Below are 12,612 nucleotides of genomic sequence, written 5' to 3' on the forward strand. Positions count from 1 at the left end.
GTAACGTGGTTCATTTTAAACTGCGACTGGCTAGAAGCTTGACTGTGCTGATAATCCAGTTATGTTTTGGGAATTACTGTGTAGCAGTTGATTAGATTAAGAGATGAAGCCAGAATTAGGTACCACTTGCCACAGCTACATCATTGTAGTCTTGTGCACATGTCACAGGGCGCACTGTAACAGACTACGAAGACAAGTGCTGAAGAGACAGATGATACAGGCAAAAACATTCCTTTGCTCTTTAGGTTAATCCATGAATAAGCAAAGCAGGAATTTAAGGGACAGGTGTTATATTCTCTTTGATTAACAAAGAGAAACAAGCCAGCCTAATAAAAACATACACAAATCCCATTTTCAAATTTTGTCCTGCTTCTGTCATCATTGGAAAAAACGAAATAAGCCACAACATCAGGAGTATATTTCTTTTTCTACTGTAAGTACATAAAATAAGCTGTGTTTATTTGTGCACGTGGTATACTTTCACCAGCCATAGCTATACTGGCGATGCTTCGGAGTACATCAAAACAAAAAGCAGCAGAAGGATGTGATTTTGCATGGGATTACCCACTCACACTACCAGACACTGCACTTGCAGTTTTTACAATTAAATAAACCATAGCTACATGTCTAGACTACTTCTCTAACCCTACATTTCTATCTCACAATAAACACTGTAACTGTTTTGTAAAATTTACAGTGGGAAAACTATATGCATTAATTATTGTCTTTTAAAAAGACATACTTTTTGGTGGCAGGACAGATATTTGCAACTAATTTGCTTCACATCACTGCATATTTTTCAGAGGTCTCTCCCAAGTATTTTACGAGTGATTCAGCAGTAATTCCAAAACAATTCTCCAATTCTCAGAAATTCTTTACCATGTATGGACATAGAAACTTCCCCCTCCCCTTCTTTTTTTTTTTTTGGAGTACGTTTTGCAACTCACCAAATGAGTGCAAGATTTCTGATGCAACTTGAAAATGGACTGTGTTCTAGGATTGCAAATGATCGGTTATTTCAGTTTGAGTTTAGTAGTTCGCCATTCAGGAAGAAATATTACTTACTTGTTAGAGGGGGCTGTGTGAAGACACAAGGCTCAATTCCTAGAAATGGTCAATACCTGTGAATTCAAGCACTCATCTGCATTTTCAGAACTTTATTTTCCACTATATACAAAATACTTCACAAAGATAATATAGCACAGGACAAAATATACTGTATACGTACACAAAAATAAACTAGTTACTAGTAAAAACTTTTGAGACTCACTGTGAAATATTAAGAATCAAGTTATGTGTCTATTCTGTAAAACAGTCATAAATATGCATGTTTTGGGAAAGAACTGTTGAAATGAAAGCTCAGGGCACAGAGCTCTTAAGTCTCCACTGATGGATGAAGATAAGATGCAATTTGTTTTTAGGCAAATTATAAAATGCCTGATTACTAAATTATGAATTAGTCAAATTCTCACATATTTCATACGTTGCTGTTAAACAGTTTACTTTAAGATGACACAGAGGATCTATTCGTAACCAGCCTCCAGTCCTGATATTTCTGCAAGGTATATAAAAATTGGCTGAATTAAGTTAGTTATATGAAAATTGTAATTTAATAAAGAGTCTGGTACAGACTTAAAAAAACCCACAAACTTGTGGTTGTTACTGTCAGAAGACTGATTTTTAAAAAACAGACTGTGGAATATTTTGCTTGGTTTTGTGGAAGGAACACTCCTGCCTATTCGCTACCTGGGTAACAGTATTTTGTCTTGAGATGTGTATGGGTAAATGCCTCAAGCAACATTTTCACAAGCGATAGTTATGGATTTTAGTTGCAGTAATCCATACACAATACAGAACAAGCAGAAAATAACATACTTCTCAAAGTCACTGACCTCCCCAGCTCCAGACAGAGGGAGTAAATTAACAGATGGCCTTAAGGACCGCAAGAATCAATAAAAGACATAGACCACAGATATTATTAAATGCTAGACTTTCGGACTGGGCATTGATTTTTATTGTCAAACTTTATTACTGCTGCAGGTACAGGATTCACTACAGACTTCTGTTCTGTATCGATTTGGTTGAAGAGCAATCAAGAGTTCAGTATTTAATGGCATGCAGCTCAAACTGAAGTTCCTACTTACTGCACAGAGGTTTTAATCAATTAAGTCTTCCCATTACATATTCTCATTCACTCTGTGTAACTGCCTTGCATAAAAACGTAAAAGAATGATAATGTCATTTTGTTATCATTAATACTCCATGAAATTCTCTTTACTCATTAATTTAGTAACATTTATAGATCTTCAGTGTGCAAGGCTTTAGAAGCAGTCTAAAAATTGTCACAGATTTTTCTGCATGACCTCTCATCTTTGTGACTTGGAATTACACAGCTGTAATGAAAGACAAATTGAAGTATCGGAGAGAATAATTCCTGCAGTTACACACTACTCTGACAGTCAACTTGACCTTATTACCTGGGGTCCAATTAAGATTCTTTTGCCATCTAGAGTTTTAAATGACCACTATTGATCACAGCTACAGCATGGAAGATAATAAACCCTTTCTCCAATATAAATTAAGTATGCTTTATCTTTAGCAAAGATGGTGAGATCACCAAAATAAATCCAACAAAAAGCTGAAAAAATGACAAACAATTACAGACTTTGCTTTATATAAACTCTTCAAATTGTGCGTGAATACTCTTGCACATGTAATTACACATCCAGAAATTCAATCTGGCTTCACCCTTGCAGCCTCTTCACAAGGATTACTTCTGCTAGAGACCATTTTTTACTACCATAAGGGCTGAGTAATGAAAGCCTGAAGCAGTGCTGATACACTTGCGGAATCCACTACAAAAGTAGAGAGAGATACAAAGTATAATTATGTGGAAGGTTAGATTTTGAGGAGCCATTTAAGTAATTAAGAATTCCAGCTGATAATATGAAATGGAGGGAACTATTAAAACCCATTTGTGTGAAAAGCAAGCTGAAGCATCATTGAAATATAAACAAGATATGAGATTATTCTTCACAAATAATATGAAGCAAAATAAAATAAATCATGACAGAGATGAAATGTTGAAAGGAAGGAAAGCAAAGAGACTAATTAAGACTCGCAGGCAACAGAGGATGGCTGTAAGATTATGAAGTGACAGCATAGCCTGAAAGAATTTAGATACATAGAAGACACGCGGTACTACAACAAGAAAGTTGCTCCCTTGATACTAAGTGAAAAGTATGAAAATTAGTAACTAGATTAGGTGTAAACAGCTTTTCACACCTTCCTATTAAGAGTAAGGGCAATTGGGATCGCTTTACAAAAATAGCTGCTGATAAAAAACAACTAGTGGACTGTCTGGGTAGTTTTCAGATTAGCCAGCCTGAATGATAGCATGTAGATGTGAGAGAGTTTTGATCATATAAAAGTACAAATTATTTCTGAAAAAAATGAAGGATGATGAGGAAAGAAGAAAATAGGAATAAAACAACCACCAAAAAAAAGGATAGAATTATCTTGTCCCTTAAGTCTGCAACCTCTGAAAAATTAGAAACAATAAATAGCAACAATAAATAGCAAGGAGCTTCCTGAAAAAACTAAGTGATAAAGACTTTCTGACGCTGAGAAAACTAGGAAACAAACTAAAGCAGATGTAATACCTTTTCTGTTTAAAAATTAAAACCTGTTTTCCAACACTGTTGAAATTGTTTAGCTCTTTCTTCTCTGAGAAGAATGTTCTGTACAATGTACACCATGAAGTATTCTTTGAAATTGTACGCGGTGGAGATATGAAGCAAAACAGAGTAAGCGTCTGATAATTGGCCACGGTACTGAGACAAACTCCTACCCAATGTTGTGTGGTAACTACCAGAACTTATCACCCCTGTAAACAAAGTTTAAAATTTTAACAAAAGACACATTCAGTTGTTTTACTGTGCTGAAATTACTGTCAAAGAAGTTAAAGCAGGAAAAACTATTATCAAGAAGTGATATCTGCAAAGTGCAAAAGAAAATGCATTTCTGGAAAACAAAACAAGAAAAAAAAAGTTAAAACAAAGACGAGAAGGAATGGTAAGAAGTGCAAAAAGAGCTCTTTGTTGCTTTTCCCACCCTTTTCATTGAGCTCTGTGCTAACAGATGCCATATCCATGGTGCCATTGATTCTATTGATCGTTTACAGTACAAAGTAGGGAACGCTTTTGTATGGTCAATTTAGTAGTGATACAGATTGTACGATCACATGAAGTGACAAATGTTAAAAACTGAGAGCCATGGCAGGGCCTCATTCATTCCCAGCAGCTTTCCTCAGCTTCAGTTGGCTGGGAGGAAGGGCAGATTGCTGCGGACGCAGCAACTGGTTGCAACAGTTGATAAGCAGATAACCTAAGTCAGGGCAGATCCTTCTCTGTGGGTACCTCCCAATAACTTCAAGAAGCTTCAATTCTTTGATCATGAGCAACTCCTGAGCAACTCTAGCCAATAAACATAATCAATAACACAGACGTTTAGGTGTCCTCTATTGGTTCCCTATCCAAGAGTTTGTCAAAATCCTTTATGAAGTGACGTTCCAGTGACAACTACAGGTTACTGGAGCTACAGGTATCAGGACCCTTCACACCACCAAGGACTCCTTGGCTAACAAACATTGAGAGTAACCACAGTCTGGATGATTTGGGTTGTTAGTCTGTTTAGTGATACATAATAATAAACATCTCTTCACAACTACATTGCTTTCTTATTCAAGACAAGTCACAATGGACAACTGTAAAACACGGAGAGAAGCTCAACTATTAAGACTGTGCACACCTATGAATTTAAGTAAGAAAAGATATGAAACACTGTGAATACCTCCCCCGCTGCTCTAAGGTTGCTGTGCTTAAGTAAGCGCATCTAAACACATGGCTAAATTGATCAAATGATATAATTACTGAACAAATTATATCCTCACTCCACACAAAGTGCATACTCTTTCCCCACGGCTCTCACTCAGAAAGCGCTTCAAAATAAACTGACACAAAGATGAAAATAATCACTTTGCTCAGACATTTTGACGACCGAATGGCAACAAACAGGCTTCGTCTATCATGTGGCACTATCTTCCGGAGGCAGACTGAGATACTCTCAAGGGTAACAATTTTAAGTTAACATTCAACTGCATGTTCCTTCGCCAGTCTGAGCTCTCTACCAGTGAAGGGATTCAGAGACTACAAATTTCTGTGTTTCACTGAGAGGCGCTTTTTCATGCAAACCATCAAGATCAGGGACCAGAACTGGTCAGCTGTGGCAGTCCAGAACTCAGCATGGGCCAATAGGTTTTAACAGGTAAGAAATACTACTGATACGAGCAAATAGCATGCCACATATTAACGTTCATTAGAAATGTACTGTACACTATCAGTTTTGTAATTCCCATCATCATGAGCTGGATTTTGTCAATGCCCCACAAACTGACTTGAGCATGGTCCTCCCCACGTTTCCTATTTTAGATCACTAAAACAAATGTAAGACACTATGCACCTCAAGCACATGGAGCCAAGCGACCATTTTAAGGGGAAAAACAACACCATGGGTCCATCAGGTTATTCAACTGCGATAGATGTTTCTATATGTAATGAAGCATGAATATTATACTAGCCCACACAAGGCTGCCACATCCCCCTCGTGTCACTGGGCAGCACATAAAGGGAATCTAACCCAGTATGCTAAGGTGATGATCAAAACCAACCTGAAAGTACCAGGGGAAACCCAAGCTGCACACGATCCTTCAAACTTCATAGAAGAGTGATTTGTTCTTAAAAGAATTTAATTAAACAAACAGGTTTTGGCAGATGATCAAGTACGATACATTCACAAAGGATGGAAAAAGAGTTGTACAACAGATAAGGCTAAGAGGAAAGCAACACCGCCTTTTTAAAAGATTTAACTGCTCATACCATCAGCAAGAAAAAGCCATCAAAATTTGGCTGCTCTTTGAGATGCATTCCACTTCCTTTCATCTTGAGTGAGCTTTCCTCAGGCTCCCATGGAAAAGCAGCTTTTTTTATTGGACAGGAATAAAAACAAATAAACCGTGAAGCTAATATAAAATTCAGCTCCTTTTCAGATCTCAAAATAAGACCTATTCACTTCCTCCACCCACCAAACCTTGCCAGACAAGAACCAAGTAATATTGGGTAATACCAAGCCAGAGGAATGAGCTTTACAGGGGAGAACATCTTTGCTCCTACTTTCCAGAACCATGTTTCAGGCTACCTTTACCAGAGGGGATGACCAAAAAAAAAAAGTCAGCTTCTTACAGCCAAACTGAAAGATGCTCAAAGGTCAGTCTGGAGACCCTGCGCCCAAGTCATAAGCAAACTGGGTGTTAACTATCCCCTAAGTTTTATAGCACAGCATGGAAATTATCTGTGCTGTACATGTTAAATTAGTCTCTCTGTTACTGTATACAGTTGTGCTTTATAAATGAAAATTGAGACTCAGAACACACAAGATCTGTGTGGTTCTACTACAAACAGTACTTTATTTCAAAGCAAACTCCCTAAACCAGCATCCATGGTAAAAAAAAAAAAAAAAAAAAAAATCTGCAGGATTACCCAAAATCTCACATCTTTTCTGGAGTTGCTCCCATTGCTTTTTTTTCTTATCAAGATCGTTCCCTATTGTACTAGAATTCATTTACAGTTCTAAATTATTTCCTTTTACTGTACTCTTTCTGTGAACAAAGGCAATGTTACTCAGCACCATTTGCTGCCTTTCACTACTCTCTGCAGAGACTTCTCTGTTTATTCAGGCATCCACTTCCACAAGAGGAAAACATGTTACTCTGCGTCCCTTAGTTTCTCCAAAACAGCAGCAGCAACAACAAAAATATTGCCCACACGACCAGAGATGTAGCAGTGCAGCTCTGAGGTAAAGACATATTTTACCTTTGGGCTAGAAAAAGATTGCTAAAGCATCCCTGACAAAGAAAATGAGCAACATTTTCAGATGCTGCTATGCCTCTATTTGACTATGGAATGACAGGAGGGTGTTCCATCATCACTGATATTTATTTCCAATCGTGGGAGTGAAATGATAACTGACACCCAGTGGGAAATGAAGCACAAAGTGTTTAATTGCCCACCTGTGCTCATACCTACATCATGCTAAAAATGCTGAAGGACATGACAGCCTTGTCTACATTCCTGTTACAATCCCCAATCTCAGCAATCAGCAAGGACAAGCTTGCTGAGAAATGAATTTGGCCAAGTCAAATGTCTTTCCAAGCATGGATGTGGCCATATGGTTTCCCATGTGATACATCTAAAGCTTAAATTTTCATCTGATTTACTTTAAGACACAAAGGAATAAATACATGCAGTTTCTCACTGATGTGCCTGAAGGATTCTATCATTATTAGCAATATTATTGTCCCCAACAAATAACCATTCCCTTTTTGAATACACCTTCGTAAATGAATTTGTAGACTAACAAAGAAAAATATGATTCAGGGCTCAGGCTTCCCATGAAGCACTTCCCCGTAAAGGAAACTCACCGAAGCATCACTAGTTTGACTGGTCTCTGTGTAGGGCACAGCAAGATTCTGGACATGATCACTTACTGCTGAGGATCTTTTCCGGCACCTTAGAGCTCTGCAGTCTGTGCAGAGCATTAACAAATCACGATGCTCTTTGTTTAAACCAGAGTAACATCTTAGACCTAATTTACCCTTGCTTTACATACACGTAAGTTACAATAAGGTGTGTTAACGCCTGAAAATCATATCCTAGAGTGAGCTGTGGAAATAGAAGTAGGAAGGAAGAACTGCTGAAAAGCAGCAGGAAGGAGTGATGACACTAGGGGTCTTCTTGGCTTTCAAGAAGCAAGGAGGATATTGGCATGGAAAGAAAACAAGAGTTAGGTAGAAAAGCAATGCTGAGAGCACTCAACAGTGAGGAGCAGGTATTGGATATGCACTGTATTTGGTATCAAAGTATGCAAAGCTGTATTTGCTCTGTAAAGAATATGAAAACCACATAACAGATGTGAATATCTAATTTAAACAGACATCATTAAGACAGATGCTGAAATAAACTGCAAAATATGTAAAGTCAGTACTAATGTAGAACACACATGTCCAATTAATCTCACCTATTTCATTATTAAGACTTGTAGCAGGTGATTTTGTGAAGGCTGGAGCAAGAGTACTTCACATTGTCTAATCTCAGCTGCAGCCCTCAAGCATTCTTCTCCTATAATCATGGTTTGCTGTGGGAGGATGTGGGGGCTGTAATTGTCCCACTGAGGGCTTTTGATGGATGATTGTATTTCAGGTATCTGGGCCTGCAATTCTGTAAAGTTTACTTTGACTTAGCATTACATTAAAAATAAAACAAAGCACTCAGAACACTGCCAAAAAACCTGTGAAAATGGCTGCTCCTAAGAAGACACGCTGCAACAGGGAAGAATTGTTTTTACTTTCTTCATGTAATTTTAAATAAAATTAAAGATACCAAGTAAAGACAGTGGATTTTACAGAATTTTACACCTATGCCTCAGCTGTTGTTGTGCAAAGCCTAGTACACAAAAAGAACTGGGTTTGTTTTTGTCTAAAGCTTTGAGTGGGTTAGCCAAGATATGGTGAGGAGAACTCAGTTCCAAAATTTAAAACAAGTACATCTACGAGAGCTTTTCTCTCTGAGCCCTCGGTCTAACCTGAGCACTGAGGCAAAGAGCAGTGGGTCAACAACCACCTGATTCTAATCATAGTGTCATACAGTTCTGTGATCTGTTGTTCTTAAATTGCATTTAACCACCTTAGAGAAAAAAAAAAATCACAGGATCGGAAACTATTTTGTTTACACTGCTAACTCCATAGCAATCAACAGTTACTCCTTATTTTCAAGCAAAATCAGTCCCAAGTGATTTAAAGCTCCCATGATGCACACAATTGAGCACTTTGTTTTGTGAGACAAACAGATCAATAGATGACCCAAAAATGGTATTCGGGAATAGAAGTCTTACTTGCAGAGCTGTTCTCTTGTAAGTCTCTTCCTTCACTAACATCACAGAGCACACTGACTACTTACTGTTTACACATAACTTTCTACATTAAATGCTGAACTCTCAAATCCACCTACTTACCATATGTAATTTGTAGCACACAAATGCCATGCCACTTAAGGTGCCATTGTTTTTTCAGTAAGTGACATTTTTATGGCATCCCCACAACGGCACAAAGATCACTTCACCAGAACTCAGTGGTTATCGTTTGCCAAAAGAGAAAATAGCGATGGTTTGCAACCAGAGAAATGCGTTGTGCTCATTGGGAATATGATGTATGACACTGTGACGCCTACCCAGCAACACAGGAAAATATGCTAATTTATAACAGTATTTAAAATACACACAAGAGTGACTGTATTTTAAGACTTCAAACACTTATATTATACACTATACACAAAGGTGATATGAATATTCATAAAATTTAGGCCTCCATTTTAAAGCCACTACTCTGTCTCTTTCTCTTAACAGAGACTACTGCTATAAAATTGAAACCAACCAGCTCTGGACGCAAATTCATACCAGTCAGTACAGTTAGCCATATGTACCTTGAAGTTATTGTTTTATTTTGTTCCCACTGTTTTGATGGGCATCAGGTAACTATTTGATAATGTTGCATATGTCGTACATATGTGCTCCAAATTAAATCTGTACAAAAAAAAAGCAAAAAATTTTTTAGATTAAACTTTGGGAGAGGAAATGAAGTTGCATTCTTGGCCTTCAATATAAGACTTAGCCTTTTTGGAAATGTTCATAGAGCAGTCAGCTCAAGATAATGCCATATGTTCAAAGTGAAAAAATACTTCTCCCCCAAAGAGGCATGTTAGGGCCACTGGTGCTGGAAAAGGAAGAAATATTTGATTCACTGCCAGTATCTGAACTCTCAGAATACTGCTGTTCAGCACTCTCAGAGCTAAGCTCAACACCACAGCAGCTATTTATTTTTGTTAACTTGTTCATAGTTTCCCAACTTTTCAACTCACATCGCCATTATGAAGTTTTAGCCTTCCCATCTTTCACAGTCTGGCCACCAGAAGTGGCAGATGAGGGATATTAGTAGTTTTAGCATGCATTTATAATACTCATTTTGTAGCATTAACTACACACGTAAGTGCATGCTCACTCATGGACATTTAATGTATGAAGTAAGTTTCTCATTCATAATTCATTAACTCTTTAGAACATTTCAGGGCATAGTTTTCGTTAATTTAGGGATCCCTGATGGAAGCCTTTAAACATCCTTAATCTTTCAACCCAATATTGTGATCCATAAAGCTCCTTTTTCATCCAAAACTTCTATTACCTTCAGCTGATATTCTGACAAGGTAGTTCCAGTCACTGCAAATACTTGGAGGGCATGAAACTGACGGCTGTACTCGGTTAAGGTGGGAAGAGTTTAGACTGCAGTAGTTCAGGAGAATTAAGAGTTTTCTAAAAAAAAAAAAAAAAATTATTATTTTTTTTTTTTTCTTTTTCCAGATGCAATCCTACCCCACACACTTCTGGACTGGTCTACTTTTAAAGACTGAATATACACCATAAGTAGATGCTCTTATATTGTAAAAAGCACCTAACATTGGTAGCTTATTTGGCTTGCCAACAGGGACTATCAGTATAGCGCTTGAGAGCTTAATTTGTGATCAAAGAACAGAATGCACTGAATTAACTCTTGGCCTACAGCAGGCTACATTGTTCTAAAATTTCTGAAATAGCAGACTGAAATTGCGCCATTCACAGAGCAGCGAGTTGAAATCAACAGGTAATAGATTCACTTAGAAAATAGTACATTTTCATAACTACATTGACGCTCTCATTTGTAAGGGTACCAGTAACAGTACCATTTGTGGCGCGCTCTCTATTAAAATATCTTCCTAGACCCATACATAGATCCATCAAGCCTGTGAGCTTAACATTAATCCTGTTTTCCTATTTAGGAACAAACACATATATGTTCTCAGTCTTGACTGGCAGGCTACGCACAGGAAACTGAACTAAATGGCATAAGACTGCATCCGATCCACGTGGAGAAACTCTAAATGCTCAGCACAGCTGATTACATTACACTGTTCTACAGTTACTCATCCTACCCCATAGAGCTTCTGCTTCCAGCTAAAAGCACATTTGTTATTAATTTTTCCAAGACAGCTCCTGGGAGAAAATAACCCTTTCTTTCCCTTTAGATTTTTAAATAAAAAACAACCGAGCAACAAAACCAAGACAGGAGATACACATTTGACCATGTTTACATATAAAAGAAATTCATGCCTTCTAATTGAGGGCAGGACAAAGAATCTCTTAAGTCCCATGAAACAGCTTGCCTGAGCACTATGTATTTTTAAATGCCTTTTGGCTATTCCTTATTTGATGGCATCCCATCAAAAATAACGGTGCATTAAATTAGCATATCAAAAACAAAAAGATGGTAAGAACTGTGGATTAGAATCTATTCTCAATAAAATTATCAGGGTTTAGATATTCTTGGCAGTATCACTAGGAGTAAAAACCTTTTTATATACCCATAAACCATCGTGAGCTTTGCAGGTAAGGAAATGGTACACAGAACTACATCTCTGTTTGCCTGGACCCAAGGATGTTGCTGGCATCTGGGTTTGACCTGAGGTTTGAGCAGGGAGAAATCCCTTGAGAATCTCATCCACCTTCTCTTCAGCTCCTTCTGGAGTTCTTTTGGTGTCTACGAAACTGCATTAAAATCTTACGTTTACTGTTTAAGCAAGTTCTTGAAGACTCTGAAAACAGCCTTCCCTCTCCCTCTTTACTCCCTCCCACAATGTAGATCTGGCAAAAAATATTCTTTGAGGCATATCAGGCCCCTCACCTGCATCACTGCTTTGAGATGCTGCTTAGAATTCTGCCTCAGCCCCACAGAAAGTATTTTTTTTTTCCCCTGTGTTATGAGGAGAATGTCAAAGGGTTTTGTGATAAACAACAAGTTGTGGGTGGGAGCCTGGGGCTCTCCTCTTCGCTCCCAAGATACAGTCCAAATATGTAGCCAGCTCCCATGCAAAATTAAAACCATATTATTAAAATATTTTTGCAGGCTGCATCTGTTCTCAACACCCACAACCTTGCTCCTGCCTCGATACTACTACCTACTGATGTAAGTGTTTCAGCTTTATATAGAAATCATTTTAGGGAGGAGGGCCAGGAAGGTTAATGACAGCTAGCTTTTATTATTCAGGTTGAAAATGGCCAAAGTTAAGGACCTCTCTTTACATAATGGCAAGATCTCTTTGTGTGTACACTCATCTCCAGGTTTAATAAATAAACCAGCTCAGCCTGTGGTAGTAGCTCATTACTGCAGAAGAGAACTCACATGAGCTTTAAGTGACTTCCAAGACCACTTAGCACCTTCAGCAAAAATTATTGGGTTTGCTGTTTCTTACTGATGGTGTTTGATCGAGCATGTTTTTGGGAGGGCTGGCCAATTTATGTGCTAGGATAACTCTGACATTAAACAGGTCTGAACTTTTAAATCTGTCCATGATCCAACTAAAACTTTGAAATGACAAATTTCTGTTTCTGTAGCTCTGCTTCTTAGACATATTC

The 12,612-nt window shown here is 37.9% G+C and overlaps 1 long non-coding RNA gene across 1 annotated transcript; it reads right to left on the reverse strand.

The window, feature by feature from the left end:
• Window positions 1-932: 932 nt before the first annotated feature.
• On the reverse strand, window positions 933-10,477 carry LOC128915658 (uncharacterized). The gene is made up of 3 exons (XR_008468706.1): window positions 10,349-10,477; window positions 9,594-9,693; window positions 933-1,121 (listed from the first exon to the last, which is right to left on the reverse strand). It is a non-coding gene; the product is annotated as an uncharacterized LOC128915658 (long non-coding RNA).
• Window positions 10,478-12,612: the final 2,135 nt, after the last annotated feature.

The sequence above is a fragment of the Rissa tridactyla genome, chromosome 10, assembly GCF_028500815.1.
Source record: "Rissa tridactyla isolate bRisTri1 chromosome 10, bRisTri1.patW.cur.20221130, whole genome shotgun sequence".
Classification (NCBI taxonomy): domain Eukaryota; kingdom Metazoa; phylum Chordata; class Aves; order Charadriiformes; family Laridae; genus Rissa; species Rissa tridactyla.